The sequence below is a fragment of the Silurus meridionalis genome, chromosome 21, assembly GCF_014805685.1.
Source record: "Silurus meridionalis isolate SWU-2019-XX chromosome 21, ASM1480568v1, whole genome shotgun sequence".
Lineage (NCBI taxonomy): Eukaryota > Metazoa > Chordata > Actinopteri > Siluriformes > Siluridae > Silurus > Silurus meridionalis.
The window spans coordinates 6,589,979-6,611,570 of record NC_060904.1 but is presented as its reverse complement, the minus strand read 5'-3'; the positions used below and the strand labels follow the sequence as shown (position 1 = coordinate 6,611,570).

At 36.1% G+C, this 21,592-nt stretch overlaps 1 protein-coding gene across 3 annotated transcripts in view; it reads right to left on the bottom strand.

Annotated features, from left to right (window-relative positions):
• The window catches only part of sema5a (sema domain, seven thrombospondin repeats (type 1 and type 1-like), transmembrane domain (TM) and short cytoplasmic domain, (semaphorin) 5A), a 227,343-nt gene that overhangs the window by 131,117 nt on the left and 74,634 nt on the right, over positions 1–21,592 (bottom strand). The window lies entirely within an intron of this gene.

Sequence of the window (21,592 nt, the reverse complement as noted above, 5' to 3'; positions counted from 1 at the left end):
CATTCATCACTTACTTGAAATATTTAATGATTCACAATTCGGGAAAAAGTTTTGCTCTACTGTAGTAGCATACATGGTTTGTCAGTGCATTTTCAGCTGTGTGTCATTCTTCAAACTAGTCACTTTTCCAACCCCCGTTTGGCTGAGGAGAAATAGTTTATGTTTATTCATTTTGAAGAAGGATGAGTTTATACAACTTGTTTGCGGAGTGTTTTGCCAACTATCTGGGTTATGTTCCTTCCTCAGTCACGAAAAAAACACTTCTGTCTTTATATACCATATTTTCTCCCCTCAGTAAAAGGAATTAAAGACTCTTGTTAAGTTTTTGATGTCTGGAACTTGCATATCATAAACACTCTACTGACATATACAAGTGCATCTCAATAAATTTGAATATCATTAAAAAGTTTATTTATTTTAGTAATTCAATACAAAAAGTGAAACTTGTATATTATAGATTCATCACACACAGACTAATACATTTCAAGTGTTTATTTCTTTTCATTTTGGTAATTATGGCTTGCAGCTAATGAAAACCCAAAATTCAGTATCTCAGAAAATTTGAATATTGTGAAAAGGTTAACTATTGAAGGCTCGTGGTGTCACACTCTAATCAGCTCATTAAATCCAAACACCTGCAAAGGTTTCCTGAGCCTTTAAATTGTGTCTCAGTCTGGTTCAGGCTACACAATCATGGGAAAGAATGCTGACTTGACAGTTGTCCAGAAGACAATCATTGACCCCTGCACATGGAAGGAAAGACACCATTGCTAAAGAGGCTGGCTGTTCACAGAATGCTGTATCCAAGCACATTAATGGAAAGATGAATGGAAGGAAATAATGTGGTAGAAAAAGGTGAGACGAAGCCCATTCAAGAATGTGGGGGAAATTCACAAAGAGTGGACTGCAGCTGCTTCAAGAGCCACCATGCACAGATGTATCCATGGGCTAAAACTGACACATTCCTTGTGTGAACCAGAGACAACGTCAGAGGTGTCTTACCTGGGCAAAGGACAAAAAGGACTGGACTGTTGCTCAGTGGGCCAAGGTAGTCTTTTCAGATGAAAGGAAAGAAAATTTAGCATTTCATTTGTAAATCAAGGTTCCAGAGTCTGGGAGAAGTAAGGAGAGGCACAGGATCCAAGTTGCTTGAGGTTCAGTGTAAGATTTGCAAAGTTAGTGGTGGTTTGGGAAGTCATGTCATCTGCTGGTGTTGGTCCACTGTGTTTTATCACATTTAAGGTCAGCACAGCTGTCTACCAGGACGTTTTAGAACACTTCATGCTTTCCTCTGCTTTATGGAGATGCTGATTTCATTTTCCAGCAGGATTTGGCACCTGCCCACACTGCCAAAAGCACCAAAAGTTGGTTAAATGACCATGGTGTTGGCCAGCAAACTTATCAGACCTGAACCCCATAGAGAATCTATGGGGTGTTGTCAGGAGGAAAATGAGAAACAAGAGACCAAAAAATGCAAATGAGCTGAAGGCCACTGTCAAAGGTACCTGGGCTTTCATACCACCTCAGCAGTGTCACAAACTCCATGCCGCGCTGAATTGAGGCAGTAATTAGAGCAAAAGGCCCCTGTACTAAGTATTGAGTACATATGCAGTACTGTAAATTAACATTCTTTCAGGAAGGCCAACATTTCACAATTTTTTTTTTGTTTGGTCTTATGAACTATTCAAATTTTTTTAGATGAATTGGTGGGTTTTTGTTAAATGTGAGCCAAAATCATAAAGATTAAAAGAAATAAACACTTGAAATATATCAGTCTGTGTGTGATGAATCTATTTAATGAGTTTCATTTTTTTTTTTATTGAATTACTAAAATAAATCACCTTTTTAATGATATTCTAATTTATTGAGATGCACCTGTACATAAAAAAAACCTGTACATCTCTATTTGAATGAACTTGACACATTATCATTCCAGCCTACCTTAAAACAATGTGCGACTTTATTGTCTACTAAAACTCAAGGGCAAGCACTTGTGAGATCTTTGTCTGAGGAGAAAAGAAGCTAGACGGGACACTTATGTAGACATTTTACTTTTATTTCTATTTGATTTCATTGCTGTCTAGGAAGTTTAGTGATAACAAGGAGATCTCTTTTTCCATCTGCCCAGCAAACTCTCCTCATGGGCTGATATTTACTGACTGGTGCAAATGCTAATCTATGAGTTAGTCATGCTACTGTGCAAGGCTGAATGCCTGATGCCTGCTGTGAGCAGCTGAAAGCATCAGTCTCTGCTTTAATGCTTTCTCTTTATTTATTCGGAGTGTTTTACAGTTCGGGAGTACAGACGAGAGTTTGCTCCTCCTCTCCTCTCAGCTGTAAAACACTCTGAATGAGAGTCAGAATGAGAGAATACATGAAAGCATTATGTAATGCCTTTTGAGTCTTTGACTATTTAATCTGACATGCTCACAAAAACAGCTTCTGAATGAAAGAATGTTAGAATTTAGATTAGCATAAATATATTAGGGTGTACAGACTAATAATCCATAAATAAATACTAAAATGAAATACAGAAGTACAGAGTATTCAAAATATAGTAAATATACAACAGTTAATTAATTGTCTAGATTTATTGTGTTTTGTGCAATGATGAATCTTTATCCATCCATCCATCCATCCATCCATCCATCCATCCATCTCTATATCTATCTATCTATCTATCTATCTATCTATCTATCTATCTATCTATCTATCTATCTATCTATCTATCTATCTATCTATCTATCTATCTATCAGCAAAACTAACTGACACATTAACTAACAGATACAGTAGATACATTCAGTGCCTTGTTATCCACTGATTTGGTCAGATGACAGGAATTGACCCCCGATTTGGTCTCAAGGTCTGAGTTGTTCCACAATTTGAGATGCTTTTCCTGATTACCGTATTTTCCGGACTATAAGCCGCTACTTTTTTCCCACGCTTTGAACCCCATGGCTTTAATTAAATTTTTGCGGGGGTTTTCCTGTTTTCACAAACTTCAAGCCAAAAAACTGAGCCCCATAACATTACACCAATAAAATTGCGGAACGGGTTTAGGTGAACTAATGAAACTCTTTATATTAAATCAGATGCGCTCCCACTGAATCGGGCCGCACCACATCATAAATACGGTTGAGGTTCCTCTGACGTTTGACCTGCCGCTCACTCGGACTGTCTACAGGAAATGCGAATCATTCGTCACGCTGAAAACAAACGGGCATGAAAAAACGCACTTCACCTGTGTTCTGAGCTGCACGGCATCGGGAGAAAAGCTTCACCGATGGTGATTTTTAAACGCACGACGATGCCAAAAGATAAACTCTCGAGAAAAATTGTTGTGAAAGGAAGGAGGAAGACAGTGAACAATGACTTTCTTGGTAGGCTACTGTTTAGATACAAGCCGTTTTACAGGCACTGTCTTTCGTTAAAGCCTGTGTAAAGTTCATTAGTTTCAATGTAGACACCTGCGGCTTATAGACTGGTGCGGCGTATTTATGTTTAAAATTTAAATCTTTGTAAAATTCAGTGGGTGTGGCTTATATTTGGGTGCGCTTAATAGTTTCGAAAATTACGGTACTTCCAATGTACAGAGTTTTTATTAACATTAATTTTGTCTTCCTTTTAGCTCAAACGAAACTGGACTTCTTTGCCCACAGAACTGACTGATTTTTTCTTTGTTATTTATAACAGAAAAATACACTGTTTGGTGTTAACATTTTTTGAAGATCAGCCATTTCTGAAATAATTTAACCAGCCATTTAGCAGTGGTGTTATTCGTTACTGTACTTAAGTAGATTTTTCACATAGCTTTTTGAAGTAGACTTTTACTTTCACTTCACTACATTTTAGTCAAAAATACAATTTGTGAAATCAGTCATTCCTTTTCATTTATGATTGGATAAAAATTTACGGAGTAAGCCACCAATCAGGGTAGAGCGCGCGCTTCGTTTTAAACGTTTTGATTGCCGCTTTGTAGTATTTAATTAGCACAAGCATACAGTTCAGCTTCAGTTCAACAGCAAGCGAAATATTTTGAGAGGAATAAATAATGGAATAAAATAGCTTACCACAACACCTGTGGCTTTATTTGCGCAATTTCTTTGAAATAGTTGTCAAGAAGGTTTCTGACTCATGATAAATTTAATGGATATGAATCAGTGTTTGACTAATTAATATCATTCTGTTGTTTGTTTGGTGTGCTAAAAGGAACATGAGAGTCTTTTTACATAAACTGTCGAGTAACAAAGAATCTTGTGGATAAAATGATAATAGAACATGTTAGCCATAATAACTCATTTGGACACTTAAGTACATTTAAATGCAAATAATTGTAATTTGTAATTTGTAATTGTAATTTAACTCAAGTAAAAGTTTTAAGGGAGCACTTTTACTTTTTACTGGAATAATATTAATAATTTATAATAATTTTACTTTTACAACTTTCTCAAGTACATGGTTTGTGAACTTTGTCCACCACTGCCCTTCAGACACAAACAGGCATTTTATTAATTTTTTTATTGTAATTTCTGAGATTGATTAAAGCTCTACACTAAAACGTTGGCCAAAGGTTTGTGTTCACCAGACAATCACATGTACATGTGAATCCCAATGTGTTGAACATCCCATTCCAAATGTATTGCCCCACAGCTTTTATAATAACCTTCATTCTTCTCGGAAGGCAAATCACTAGTTTTTCAGGTATAATTGTGGGGATTTGTCCATTTCTGTATAAAAGTATTCATAAGGTCAGACACTGCTGTGGAGCAAAGAGCCTGGCACACAGTCAGCATTTAAAGTGATTTCAATAGTGGTCAGTGGGGTTGAGGTCAGGGCTCTATACAGGAGTTCTTTTACTATAACCTTGGCAAATCATGTCTTAATGGACCTTACTTTGTGCACAGGGGCATTGTGGGGCAAGTGGTAGCTCAGTGAATAAAAGCAAGGCCCTTAATTCTTAATTGCTTAGCTGTCTATCTAAGATAACAAGGCAAAACCAGCATAATTGTGTGAGAGGTGTCTACATACTTTTGGCCATATACTCTACAGGAGTAATGCCAGACGAGGAAGTCAACAAGAAAAAGCTTCCTTAAACTGTTCTATATTACTTGATATAAAATCCCTCATAATGCTCATATTGCTCCATGTTTTACAACAGTTATGAATGAAACTGGAACATTTTGAAAAGTGATTGCAGTTTCATACAAAAAAAGGTACTGTAAAACACGTTTTAATAATACAGTAAGCCCTATTTGGTCTGTACAGTGTCTCTCTCTCTATCTCTCTCACTCTCTCTTGGTTATAAACATTCTTTTCTCTCCGATATTGTTGACTTGTCCAGGCCACATGAAGGAATGAATGCGACAGCAAGAATATATTACTGTTTATTGTACAGAATGGACTTACTGTTGTCTCGCCCTTGATTGTGACCTTTTCTAAATCCCTCTCGTAAATTTTTATGGACGGTCCAAGCACTGTGGTTCTTTGTTTGAAAAAGTCCACATGTTAAGTAAATGCCTACGAAAAAATGCTAATGAATCGTGCATAAATTCCAGAAATGTCTGACTTTTTTCAGCTGTGCCCCTGACATGATGAAGTAATGTCACTTGATATTCAGAAATATAAAAGGTTTTTTTAATGTTTATCTTGCAGAAAATTGCCTATAAAAATAAACAATGGTCAGGGATCATTAATGATTTAAGTGCATGATTTATTACATCATTAATAAAGAAGACAAGGGCTCTGTAATATATAATGGCTATTCCTATTGTCATTACTAAAAGCTTGCTATTAGCTCATTTGTCAAGATAATAGTGTCACTAATTACGCTTAATCTGTTTTATTCCATATTCAAGTGATTTTTGCTTAAGCATTCAGTGCCCTAAGTCAAATATGCAGATGATTTATTCAACCACAAACACACAGACACACACACATACACACACACACTTGCCCTCTGTGTCAGCCCTGCGTGGTTTGTGCATGCTGAGCCGTTCTGCTGATGTGCAGCTTATTTGTAAAGACGAGTGTCCTGAAATAGGCTGCTGAGGCTGGAATGTGTGTTGGCGAGCTGTCAGAAAAGAGAGCGCTGTATGTGTGTGTGCGTGTGTGTGTGTGTGTGTGTGTGTGTGTGTGTGTGTGTGTGTTTTCACCTCTGTTTGCCTGCTGTGTGAAGCTATAAGTGAACTAATAAAACTCTTACAGAAACAAAGGAAAATATCCATTTTCTAATATCTAAAAACTAAATATGAGTGCAAAAGTATTCACCCCTCTTGTTGTTTTTCCTATTTTACCGCATCGTAATTGCACTTCATTTTAACCATACAAAATTGTTTGAATTGTTAAAATGGGTTATTTGGAAAATAAAAATTGGGGTCTTATGTATTTACATCTGTCCTGAATGGTCCATGAGACAACAACAAGAAACTACAAAAGTACTACAAACAGGTCAGGGACAAAAAAGTAAAGAAGTTGGGTTATAAAAAAATCCTAAACTTTGAACATCCTAAGGGGCACCATTAAAACCATTATAAAAAACGGAAAGATTAAGCCACAAACCTGACAAGAGAAAGCGTTCCACTAAAACATACACAACAGGGAAGAAGGGCAGTAGTCAAAGATTCTACCAAAACACTAAAGACAAAACTGAAAGATTTGAAATGATCCACAGTGGAGACTGGAGTATCTGTTCATAGGACCACTCTAAGCCACAGAGTGGGGCTGTATGGAACAGAGGCCAAAAAAATTTTTCTTTTAAATGAAAGGATAAGAAAAAAACATTTGATGTTTGCCAAACAGCATGAAGCATACTCACTGAACAGAGCAGAAGAAGATTGTCTGGTCAGATGAGATTAAAATTTATATTTTTGTCAACCGAAATTTTATCTCAATAATTTTTCATTGTTTTTTAATGAACTGTGGGGAATAGTGGTGGCAGAATCAAACAGTGGGAATGCTTCTAATATACGCAGGAACCGAAAAACTGGTAAAGCTAAAAAAAAAAAAAATGGACAGCATTAAATGCAGGACAATCGCTGAGTAAGATTTTATCTATCTCAAAAAAATCTATCTATCTATCTATCTATCTATCTATCTATCTATCTATCTATCTATCTATCTATCTATCTATCTATCTATCTATCTATCTATCTATCTCAAAAACATCTTTCTCAGTTACCGTCATTCCTCCTAGCTAAGGTTGTTAGCAGTCATTTCTTTTATCCTGGACATGGCCAAACTCCAATTCCTTTCATTACACATGAAAATGAGGAGCAGTACCCTCAAGCTTTCAAACGCGAGATGGAACTCTTCCTCTAAATAGAACGTGAGCTAAAATGATTGCTATGGGAGAGTTCATGGTCCAGCCTGAACATTCAAAACCTTTTATTGGAAGTAATTGAATTAACCGGCCTCAGGACTTCGCTAAAGTTAATTAGCACAAGTAATCGTTTTCACCGGTAGCGGCTAATTGCAGGGGGTAAAATTAATGAAATCTATTCCAGTGCTGAGATTCTGTCATTTGTTCTGTATGTGAAAGTGGACTTATAGAATGTAAAGTCCAAAGTGTTATCTCAAACTAGTTTAGAAATTATAACTTTCACATTGTTGTCTGTGTGAATGCTTTACATTAAAAGAAAGTAAGAAAATAGTCTCAAAAATCAGATAATAAAAGCATATATTTGAAGACATACAAAAGCAGCAATAAAGCCAACAAACATAATGACTTTATATACATTACACAAGAAAAATGAAGAGAATTGTGACGACTAATCGGTTTCATGGTTTGCCATGTTTCATAGTTGCATTGGTTAGTTTGCCATGTTATCCTCTTTTCAGCAGGCAGCATTTCTTTTCCTGCGCTTATTGCTTTGGGTATCAACACAAATAGGCATCTGCTGAGTAATACAAGAATTGTTCCCATGATATTCGTTTTTGTTTGTTTCCCCAAAATGATTTAAAGAAGACATACTTGTACTATTTTTATAATCATCCAATTAAATGCTCTCTAACCCATGCTTTATGCTACACACTAGTTCCGTAAAAAGCTGCTTTGAGACAACGTCCATCTTGAAAAACGCTGTAGTAATAAACTTGAAAATGAACCTAAACACTCCCGAGGAGCATATTTTCTATCTATAGGAAAAGATTATTAATAATAGTAAACACTACATATGGGGTAAATACAATAATTTCCATTTTCGCAAGAACACTATTTCCACCGTTCTCAGATTTTATCTTAGTGAGTTTTGTGAAGCATGGTGGTGAAAGCACTATATTGTGGAGACTATTTGAATTGGCATGGACTTTTTTTTTTTTTTTACTTGTCCCTAAGTGTTATGGACATCAATGCAATTTAACGCTAACCCTAACCCTTTCCAAGTTTTATAATCTTCCTACTTAAATATTCTTTAAATCATACTTCATGTCCCACCACCCTGAAGCAGATCTTTTACCATAGCTTTCTCAGCAGAAAGAAATATGTCGTCTTTGCATGTTTGGTTGTGTATCTTCCCACACATTTGTTGTGAGAAAAAACATTGCATGAGTCTGTGTGTGACACTTTTTTGGAATTCATTTACCAAGATGGTGTTCGATGCTGGAATGTTACAACATCAAACTTACTGAGAATGAAATTCAGTCTTTATTCACCAACAGGGCTTTTCCATTTGGTTTTGTGGTACTCTTGAAACACCCGGATGTAAAATAATTGATCGACCATCAGGGCATAATCCATCAAAGGCTTCATCAAACAATCTAGCTTCAGCCTTTGGATCACTATGAGCTTTTCAACAACAGCAACAGCAAAAGTGACAGTAAATGGAAGTTTCACACATGTCTGTTTTTTACAATGTTATACCACACACAATCCCTGACTAACAACTCTGTCCCGCTTGCCCCTGCCTCGCACCACACCAAGTTCTACTGCATTATCTGTGATTTCTTAATATTTTGCTTCAGTTTGTATCAAATATTTACCATTCGTGAAAATGGCTGTAAAGTGCTAGATCACCAATAAAATTTACATTTACTAAGGTTAGGATTGTTAGAGTGGAAATATTGTGCACATTAAGGCATTGATCATATTTAATATTGTGAGATTTTGAATACTGCATTTTGCACGATTAAACAAATTAATTTTTTTCCCCGTGTGCTCAGAAACAACAAAAAGAAAAAAATTAAAAGCCATCATAATTCACATTGTTTTTAAATCAAAAGACAAATAAATGCAATTTTACACAAACCCATATGGAAGATATAGTAGTCTTTTTTGCATTTTTGAAATTGATCTTCAGTTCAAACGCATTAAAGCAGACCAATAAATAATACCAATAAATCAGAGTGATTCCACTGTATTTGATATGAAAATGAATACATATATGGTGTTATTAAAGCTCTGAGTGCTAACCCTGCCCCTCACCTTAAACTTAACCATTCACACTTTATTTAATTCTGACTCATTTACAATCATGAGAGTATATTGATGTCAAGGGACAAGCTATCTTCACCCTCAGCTAATCCTTATTCATTCTGCGTCAGTCCCTGAACTCCAGACTAACACAGCACCGGGGACACAGCTTTCACCTTATGGAGAATTAATGCAGGGAAAGAGAAGGGGAAAAGGATATTTATTTCACAGTCGGTGGCTTATTAATGGCAGATTTATTATCTAGCTTGCTCTTAGGAACCTGTTCAGCTGCTGAATAGATGAGGGAAGTAGAGTGGGCAGTTTAGCTCACAACACAGTGTGATCTGAATACAATGCGAATTCATCCTGCTGATTAATCAATGTCTATAAGAGCACCGGTACAGTATGCAGTAGAATAAACTAATAACGGAATAAACAGAACTTCTCCAGGCAAAATACCATAACGAGTTTAAATTAAGGGGGGACAAACAAAAACATTGTGTCTCATGATATCATGAGTTTTACATTTAAGCACCATACATTATGCTGCTATAGGAATCAACCAATGTTGGGACGTTTGAGTGATGTTCAAAGGGTCAAGGCACATTGAGGCAAACACAATTAACATTGCTCAGATGCTTCACAACATGTAGTGATTCGAAAGAATATCCATGGAGCATTTATACAGTCCAAGAGCCTCATTTACCAATGTTGCTTACATAATATTTTATGCAAGGTTTGCTAAGTTGGGAGGATGTGCATAGATTTTTGGAGTTTCCTAGGTATAAGTAAGTAATTAAAAAAAAAAATTAAAAGTCTACTAAATCTAAAATGGAAAAAAGCAGCAAATTTTTTAAAAGTTTTAAGCCAATAGTGGCATTTTGGGAAAACAGAATGTGTACACAACCAGTCAGCTTTTCAGTACCTGTACCTTACCCTAGTATACCTGTAAATGATCTTGTGTTATGTAAATGTACTAAATGCTTAATGGTGGAAGCAAATGCACATGCTGAGTAACAATGTTTTATAATATCTGACAAAAATTGCTCTAAAATTCTGCTCCGCTTGCCACCAGGGACATGGACGAGTACAAGGCTGCATCTTACAGTGTGCGCAGAGCGGTGAAGGAAGCAAAGTGGCGATACAGGAGGAAACTAGTGTCACAGTCTCAACATGATGGCTCTAGGAGCCTGTGGAAGGGGAACTTAAAACCATTATGGACCATTAAACACCATCCTCCAAAATGAGGAATGTAGATGCTTTTGGCAGACGAGCTAAACACCTTTTATGCTCGCTCCGAGGGTGCAGCTAACCACACTAGCGGCGCTAGTGGCACAAACAGCATGCACTCTGAGAGTGCCAGAGAGGTAAACATGTTCACCACCTCGGAGCATGATTTGAGAAAAGAATTCAGGAGAATGAATAACAAAAAGGCAGCAGGACCAGATGGCCTCACAGGTCGGGTTCTGAAAGCCTGCACTGACCAACTACAGTAGCACCGGTGGTTACCGAGATATTCAACCTCTCCATGGAACAGTCTGTTGTCCCCTCATTCTTCAAACAGTCCACCATTGTTCCTGTACCAAAGAAAAGGAGTTGATAGTGGACTTCAGAACGAAGCAGGAGCGGTCATACCAAGCGCTAAAGATCAACGGCACCCCAGTGAAGAGACTGGTCAGTTTCGTGTACCTCTGTGTTTATATCACACCGGACCTGTCTTGTCACATCAACACCCTGGTGGTCAGCTGAACGTACCATTCGCACCAAGCTCCCTAACCTGCGGGACATCTACAGCACGTGGTGCCGGACCAGGGCCAGTAAGATTGTGAAGGACCTCAGCCATCCCAACAATGGACTCTTTGTGTTTAGGGAAGCTTTTCCGCTCCTTGAAAGCAAACAACAAGAGAACGAGGAGCTTCTACCTGCAGGCCATTCAAAGTTTAAACCAGAAAACCCCTAGCAACTTGTACCTGGGCTTATCTCTCCGTCCCACTTTTCCGTCACTGCACAATCATTTTTGCACTATGTATATGTCACTTAATCTCTGGACTGTCACTTTAACTCTGGACTGGCAGAGCACAGTGTCACTTTATTTCACCTTGTACTGCACATGAACACTTTAAGGACAAATCTTTCTGGATCACACTTATAATTGATACTTATTTTATTTACTGTATTTACTTTATTTGTATCCTTATATTTTATTTCTATTTTTCATGTTTGCGTAAAAAAGCATTCCACTACATGTCGTACCCTGTATTAATGTGTATGTGACAAATAAAATTTAAATTTGAAATTCAAAATTGGCAGACGGAAACAAACGCAGACCGAGCATAGCTGGGCAATTAGCAAACAACAATAAATGCCCAAGGCAAAAAACAAGAAAGACAAAAAAAAAATGAAACATGAAATGAAATGAGAACAATATACGGTTATAAAAGGTTCGGTTATCGCAGAAGCACTAGACGCAAACAAAGGGGTATTTTAACATTCAATAATGATTACATAAATGAAAAACAGCTTGTGAAGACAAGAACCAATGATGAGATTGGATGGGGATGTTAAATGAATGAACACATTTGACAATGGACAAAACAAAAGGTAACGTAAAGGTAAATGAAAACTGGTGCTATGAGTGGGCACGTGCTTCACACTTCTGTGAACAGAGTGAGGGTGGGAGTCTCTGACACTATGTTGTTTTTACAGTAATACTGAACAATCCGTTCGCTTTTAAACATTTACAGGTATAGTTATGTTTAATGCTGTGTATTGTGTGCAAGACTTATTCTTGGTATGAACTGGTTAAATAGCAGTTAACAGTTATTTTCTCTCCAGAATCTTTTTCTGTTTTTTTTTTTCAAAACAACAAAAAAAACTTTTTCATGTTACTAAGAAACTAGAAATCACAAAAAAGTCTGCAGATCGCAAAGTCCCTGTTAGTAAATTGTTTTTTATGTACCTTATTTTAACACAGCAATAATAAAAATACTTGACAACTAACTTCTCGGTTTAGCAATTCAACAAAATGTAATTAAAAGTGTCTTTATAACCTTTAAACAATAACATTTAAATCCAAAGCCTTAAAATATGCTTTTGGTAGCATGTAATACACTTTCATGGTGGTTCAGAATAGTTTTACCAGAAGACCAGAATGGTTAATTAGACTAAATAGTCCAACATGAAACATGAAATAAAAGTATTAATATGCTTTTACACTATGTTTTCGATAACTAATCAGCATACACTATTAAGTGACAGAAAAAACTTGAAGCAGTAAGAGATAAATGTCTATTTCCGCCATTCCTTCATATTCTGACTAAACTAGCCGGGTGCAACGTCTCCGTGTGCACTTCACACATTTTTTTCACACTCCATCTCCTCACCAGCACCTGTACAGACCTGTTTCTGAGGTCACTATCACTGCAGCAGAAGCATGGATTTAAATATCTCTTTATTGGACCTGCTTTACAGTCTTTAGACTCTCTCAGCAGTAGCCGCATAGCAGATCGAGTTTTCTTTAGAACCAATAAAACTATCCACTCTCCATTTCTATAAACATTGATATTTATGCAATTTGGCAGATGCCCTTTTTCCAGAGCAAAGAGTTATCACATATATTAAAATACTGTAGCAGGTAATGGCCTTGCTCAAGGGCCTTGTTTAGGGGCCCACAAGTGGAAGCTTGGTGCTGTTGGGTTTTGGATTCGGACCTACCAATTTAGAGGTGCAACGTCTTGTCACTTTCCATTGCTATTCGCATTAAGTGAGTTGTCATGGCTGAAAGAAAGTAATGATAAAAGTGACATTTATACTCAGTAAAAAAACTATATGTTAACCATTTTTATTTGAGTTTTTCAAACGAAAGAGAAAAAAGTATACACTTAGGCGTAGTGTTCATGAGGAGACCTACATAACAATTTTCAAGTTCCAATTAGAATAAGTTACATAATTTCAGAAGCACTACTTTTTTAGTTCATGTACAGTCTTTTTGCCTGGGAAGTGTAATAACCTTCTATCAACCAAAATCCACCATGTAATCTGCTGTATTTTAACAACTGTCATTTACACATGAACAACTACTTACTTGACACACTAACCAATAATACACCAACAACTAGGCAGAATAGGACCAAAACTAAATAGAAGAGGGCAGAAAAACTCCTTTATATAATTTGTATCCAGAAAAGTGTATTAAAATAAACACTCTTAAGGGAACTGTTAACATGATCCTTCAGCTGGAAAATTGACTTATTTAAATGCTTTTTTATATTTTTTATATTGAATCATAGGAATCTGCAATAGTGCCATTTTCAATCCTCTGTACTGCTTTTGTAAAAAGTGTATTTATGCCAGAAGAAAATGTAACAGAGAAATGTAAAAAAAAATCATGAGGTGAGAAAAAAAGCACAGGGAATAATAAATACATCTAGGCACCACACTGCAACTACACTATAGCTGCAAGCTTTGGGATGTAAAGTTCAATGCAGATCAGGGAGTAGCACAGAAGCGACGACTGCTGCACTCCCAAAATTCCTGCTACAGCCATTTCTTTTTACATTCTATTTTTGAACATGAATAACTAATATATATAAACTTTGAAATATAGAAGTGTAAATGATTTGGGATTAAAATAATTTATATTTTATGCTTTTTTCTGGTGACAGTCAGTGGCCATGTTTCTGGGTTTCGACATGGTTTCGAAATGTTTACAGATACTGCTTTTTGCAGTTCAGAAAACTACACATAGCAGAAAACTACATCCTGAGAATTTTGTATGTTGCTATTTAATTTATATACATCTCTTTCTCAAGTTCTTTTTTAACCTTTAAAAAAAATGTATTTAAAGTAAAAAGAAGAAATTTGCATTGCAATAAAGACTCAATTCCAATTCTACATAAACACCAGCTTAAAAAATTTACTTATAAATATACCAGTTTTAGAATCAACCAACCAGTGTGTTTCCACACTTAAACAGTCCAGTTTAAATGAGTCTGTTTTCACTGTAGCCTTTTTTTGTCAGAAGTGGAAATCTTCTACAGCTGTAGCCCTTCAGTCTCAAGTTCTTCAAACATGTTGCTTAAAATGAGATGCTTTTTAGTTAACCACAGATGTAGAGTCCCTATTTGAGTTACATCCTGTGGAATTAGTACAAATCCTTGTACACTCAAAAGATTGTTGAAAAAAATAATTATTTATAAATAATAAATAATGAGAAAAAAGATAAATAATTTCTGAAATACTCAAACCACCCTCTGCTGTAGCAACAATAAAAATGGCAAGGTGAAAATGACCAAGGTCAAATTTTTCCCATATCCTGATGTCTGATGTTAATATTACCTGAAGCTCTTGACTTGTATTTGCATGATTTAATGCATTGCACTCCTGCCAAATACATCCTGGCTGATTCCTTGCATTAATAAGCGGCTTGCATTAATATGCAAGTGACTGTATATTGTAACTAATAAGTAGCACCATATAATACATTTAATACATAATCACAGTCCACATACATACTGTTTAGAGTGTCCAAAAAGAAGCAACCAATTGGAGTTGAAATTATGTGATTTTATATTTTATTTATCTACACTTTTCTTTACAAGCTAAAAAAAAAATGCCATTAACACTGGCTGTAAACGGTAGTGATGCCCACCATGAACAGTAGTGCTAATTGGGGTGACTTGGCATGCTGTATAATACATGTAATTCTAAGCATTACAACTTAATAGAGAAATCTAATCTAATACAGGGTTTATTAACTTCAGTTTCCTGCTTTGCACAGGAACCTTTATTTAAATGTACTCCTACTCTGGTCCAACTCATTAAAGGCTTGATAATTAGCTGTGTCGGAGTAGGTAAAAAAAAAGTAATCGTATGCAAGATGTAAAAAAAAAACAAAAAGAGAGAAAACTTTGGGAGAAACTTGAGAAATCATAGATCTGCCAACCATAACAATAACGTCTGTCATCTGCTGATAAAATGAAATGTAGTCAAATTGATAATAAACACGTGACCTTTCACTACTTTTACACAATTTCTTACATATTAAACTGTTAGAGCTCATAATCATCCAGGTGCAATGGCCTCACTTTTTTTGTCCTTTTCATTCAAGTCTCAAAAAGACTTCTCTTCCAACCTTGCTTTCAAAAAGAATAATCCAAGCACAGGCACAGCTCTGGATCGACAAAACATCTTTTTTTCTGTCTGCAGACTGCTCCTCTGATCTGAACTTTAGTTCTTAATGCTGCCATGGTATCTACTAGACAACAGAAGCCACAGTAGATTATGATATCAGGCCTCTGACTCAATCGATACAAGTGTGAACTCTACAAGAAGAATTGCATTTAGACAACCTGGGAGACACGCAGTGCAAAAAAACACAGATTTTACTGCTGCAACAATACAGTGAGCTGGGTTTCAGCATGATATATGAAATCCTTAAACAGTATATAGATGAGCACACCAACCAGGCATAACATTATGACATTATAACTTCATGAACGAATAACAATATAACATTGTAACCGGTGCGTGAATAACACTGATTATCTTTTCATCATGGCACCTGTTAGTGAGCAGGATAAATTAGGCATTTTTCTTCAAAGTTCATGTGTTAGAAGCAGGAAAAATGGGCAGGGGTAAGGATTTGTGCGAGTGTGACAAGGCTCAAATTGTGATGGCTAGACGACTGGGTCAGAGCATTTTCAAAACTGCAGCTCTTGTAGGGTGTTTCCGGTCTGCATTAGTCAGAATCTATCAAACGTGGTCAAGGAAGGAACAGTGGTAAACCGGTGACAGGGTCATGGATGCACGTGGGGAGCGAAGGCTTTGTGGTGCGCAAATTGCTGAAAAAGCTCAGGACTGGCAGCTAAAGGGGGACCTGATGTTATTCCTGACTATTGTAGTATATATACAGTATCTCACAAAATTGAGTACATCGCTCTCATATTTAGACACTCACTTTTGTGAGATACTGTATACATATAGAACAGCTTTTTACACCAACGGTGAGCAGAAAGTGCCTTAATAATTTAACAATCTAAACTGAATAAAATTGACCAACATTTGAAGTTTGAGTTAATAAGACTTAACTTGAATTCTACCTCACTTTTAAGTTAATAGTTCGGTTAGAAAAGTGTTTGCTAAACAAAATAAATGTAATAATTCAAACACAAAACAGCAGGTAATGACATCTATATGCCCTAAACAGTCCATCAAGTGGACATGATGCTGAAATATTCAGTCTTAAAACGTAACACGTCACTGCTACTAAAATATTTAATATGTAATTAAAATAAGAATATAAGAAAATTTTAAGCAGGCCTCACTCCTCTCTTTACTTTATCCTGTGTTATAAATGTTTTACCTCAGTTAATCCCAACCACATACCTGTTCCCACTAGTAACAAGACAGGTGAAACCCCTTAAGGCTTCTACTTTCTGCTCATGACAAAAGTATGCTTTGAAGGAACATGTTATCTGGCCTCTTCTGCAGATATGAGCTCATCGATGTACACTACTGCTAGTGTTTACAAAAGAAAAGAGTAAATCATCCCTTCTCAACAAGAGACCACAGCTAATTTTGTTTCATTAGCTCTCAGGAATGGATGGATGTTGGGTTCGAAATTGCAATCTCTTGACGATAAAGCAAAAAGCAAAAAAGCAAAAAGTCCTCAGTGTATCGTGCTACATTACATGATATACTCTATCTATCTATCTATCTGTCTGTCTGTCTGTCTGTCCGTCCGTCCGTCCGTCCGTCCGTCCGTCCGTCCGTCCGTCCGTCTATCTATCTATCTATCTATCTATCTATCTATCTATCTATCTATCTATCTATCGCTTTTTATAGAAACTATTTTGCAACCTTGATTTGTAACTATGAAGAGTTTATGGAGGAGTATGTTCAACATACAACTTTTAAGAAGATTTTAATTTTTAACATAAATAAGCTGCACCTGTCTATAACCCGCAGGTCTACACTGAAACTGATGAACTTTACACAGGCTTTAACGAAAGACAGTGTCTGTCACATGGTGTAACAGGTGAAATATGTTGTGGCTCCTTTAGGAGCATAGCGGTATTTTGGGAATAGCCTGCCGCCGCATTTTTCAGCTATTACTGAATGTGTGCAAGGCCGAGGATTATGTCCTTATAATTTTCTGATGCTCATTTCTAAGTTTCTTTGACTAACCCGTAACGCTGTTGCCAAGAAAAATAAAAAAGCACGTGTTTTGGAAACCTGTCTGTGCTTATATGATTTCTGTTGCAACTGGAGTTAGTGAGTGAGAGGCAGGTCAAATATCAGAGGAACCTCATCCTTATTTATGATGTGGTGCGGTCTGATTTAGTGGGAGCGCATCTGATTTAATATAAAGAGTTTTATTGGTTCACCTGAACCCGTTCCGCAATTTCATTGGTCTAATGTTATGGGTCTCAGTTTTTTGGCTTGAAGTTTGTGAAACTGGGAAAAACCCAGGAAAAATCCATAAATTAGCCGCTTCGTTGTTTAAGCGGTACTTCTTTGCAAGATCCATGACACTGGTATGTTTGACTTATCAACAGGTCTTGAATGGTACATAAATATGCATCGGCCAAATAAAAGCAGTTTGCATGCAGCAAACATTTTGCATACGTGTTCTGTATGTGTGATAATTGGTGTAGGAGTAGTCTTAACTGCTTCTACAGAAGCTACTGACCTGTAACATCACCCTGTGTCTGCCTTAGTCTAATCTTAAAAAGCAACATTTCCAGCTAAAGGGTCAATTATGTAAGTCAGGTCATAGTAAACTTTTGGAAATCCAGTAACTATACATAAAAGTTTGTTTTCCTGCTAAACAGTGCATAGAATTGGGCATACAGGGAAAATCTGAAGAGCGGATCCTGACGATTGTGGCCAGAAAAGTGTACAAATAGATAAACATTATTATTATAATGGGCATTGTCCTTATCGCATGTGCGGAGCTTTTGAGGCATAGAGTAGTTATAAACGTGAAAGTAGCCACTGCAGATTACCCAGTCTATGGATAGTTCAGTTCTCTCACATCTGAAAGAAAGTTACATAATTTTTTGGCAGAAGTATTCATGAACAGTAACTTCCATTAGGCCATCAAACCAATTAATTCATCCGCCGGAGGGCTCTTCAGACCGGATTAATATCAAAGCTGTTCTGTTCATCTTTCATCTTCTTCTTGAGTCTTCTACTCAGCTTCTTAACATGTGGCATGTAGCATTTACTCTTGGACCAAAGACTTTTTCAAGTCTTGCAAATGGACTGCCACTTTATCTGCAGAGGCAAAGAAGTGACCCTACAAAGATCACACAATTGATCACTGTCAGAACAAAATATCGGGCTTACTGCCTGTACAGTAAAAAAAATAATAATAATAGACCAAACAAAAATGGCACATTTTAAGTTTTAACTGTGTCAACAACAAATCATTGGAGAGGGAATGAACAAAAATTAAACTAATGCGATCCTGAGATTTATGGTACCACCATTTGCTTGTTTACTTTTGTTAGGTATTTGTGGAAAGACAGTGTTAGCTAGAAATTCGCTTATATACAGTAGCAAGGTAAAAATCATGATAATTTAAATCTTGAATGTAAAATAAAAACAAAAAACATCCTAGTATACTGTATGTTAGGATGTGATATCTTCTGGGATGTTTTTTGTTCTTGAGAATATTTCTCATATCTGCCACACCTTATAGAGCACAAAAAGCATGAAGAGGTTTACTGCATTTGTTTCATTTTTGCAAATTTTCTGAAAAATGATTCATTGTTAAAACCATTAAAAGCTTAATTTTTTGCCATATTGGTCTTGGCTCATTCTATACTGTGCAAACATGTAATAAACAGCTTTGTGTTTCTTGCCACTTATCTGCTTCTGTGGTACTGGGGTTGCATGTCTTGTTCCTCATTTGCACATACAGTATATTAACCCTTTGGTAAAGGGTCTTAAGGTTATGCTGAAGTTTATATTCATAATCCTGTATTGTAAAGGAGTAGAAAAGGCATAACGAAATAAGACAATCAGATTATAACTGGTTAAATCAATGTTAAAGGCAACAGGCAATACAGACAAAGGTTTGTGAGGTACAAAAAAACCCACTTAAGCCACACTCATTGACCAGGAAATACTGATAAAATAACAAGAAATCAGAGATATGAACCAGAAAATATGAACCAAAAATAACAGGGACAAGTAACAAGAACCAAGACCTGAGGGACAAAAAAACAGGAAAACAAGCACTTAGTACCAAGGATTGAAAAACTAAATCTGAAAAGAGAAATAAAAGCCAGGAAACAAAGGTTAGAGTAGCAAACAATGACTGAACCACCAAAAGTCAAAAAAAATTGAGGACCTAGACCAAGTGACAAGATTCATGGAACAAGTAACAAAGGCAGATAAACCTGAGAACCTAAGAACCATGGAAACAAAAAAAACAAGCAATCACACCTCAGAACTTCTAAAACAATATAGCAAAAACAGTGAAATGTTGATAAGAACATAAAAAACAAACAAATTCCAAATAAAACTCTAGTTTTTCATAGATAATGACCAAATTCAGGTAACATGCAAAAAAATTTAATGTAAACTGGAAAAAAAAAGACTAGGAAAATATACCAGATATGTGGACCATGAAACAAGGACAAGGTAACAATGAGGAAGAAACCCAGAGCGGCAAACATGGACTAAGAAACAAAGGCCTAGAAACAAGGACAGTCCAACAAAAGCTGAAAAACACAGGCTGGGAAATGAGGGCTGAGATACAAGAACCGAGATCTATTGACAAGAAACAAGGTCCAAGAAACACAGATTGGAAAACATGGACCAAACAACAAGGACAAGTTTGACAAGCCACTTAGAAACGAGGAACGTGCTACCAAACCTCAGAACTTCTCGAACAATGTGTATGACAAACAAATGTACTGTATACTTGAACTTGGAACACAAAAAAAAAGACACAGGTATAGAAATTACACATCAGACTTATTATTGGGAAATAATTCTTTGCAGACAATGAACATGGAACTGTAAGGTTGGAGCAGGATTAAATCAATTCTTCTGAGTAGTTCCAGTAGTTGGGGCACTGATCTGAAAGTCAGCCATTCACTCTCTGAAAATCCCACTGTGCATCACAAAAACCCAGGAGAATTAAAGCGCACTATATTCCCTGACTGAAAATGACTGCTTATGTTCTGAAGTGTATAAGCTGTACAGACTTTCAGTCACCGTCTTCTACAAATGTATGCAGCTAGTTTGTTGCTGTAGTACATTAACAGTTTTAAATGTATTTTATGTTTTAGATATGGTTTGATTGAGTCAAATGACTTTAAAGTGTTTCATGGTTTAAAAGAATCCAATAACTAGCCTGCAATCCTGCCCCATGTACCAACATCATAACAATAATGTCAAAGAAATCAGTCGTGTCTGTTATTGATAAAAAGCCAGTGATAATTTATGTAGTCAGGTAAAAGGTCATTTGTTTCCAGTGTCACAATGTGTAGAACACTAAACATGTGTACACAATACACACACATTATATATATATATATATATATATATATATATATATATATATATATATATATATATATATATATATATATATATATATTATACCTTTTATTTCCAAAGTCAATTCCAAATCCAAGCTGCATCGGACCTCTGCAATTTAACACTTATATATATTAGTAAAAATCACCAAAGGTCCAGTCATAAAATTAATCTATAATGATTTACATAGGTGTTTTAAGTTTGCCAATATGAACTGATGCTGCCCAGAAGCCCTGCCCTTTCCCCCCTCATTACCAAATGCCCAAAGGGTGTGCCTACTAAATGTTGAATGATCAGAGTTTATTACTATAAAATACAAAAAATACAATCTATAATTGATTTTTCAAAGTAGCTATCATTAGACAATATATCAATTATCTATATTTATAAGGAACACAAACAAGTGGCTCCAAATGTTGGAGTATGCCCACTTTGTAAAATACACAGAGTTGGATTCTGCTATGGAGGTTTAAATTCTACTAAGAATATGCAAAGCAATGACTGGAAATGATGGTAATATTAGGACACCCTCCGACATGCTCCTTAAATGTGAAAATGTTAGCTACGAATGATTAAATCGTCAAGCACTAATATTGAAAATGCAAATGAGGATTTTATTGTTAACGTTG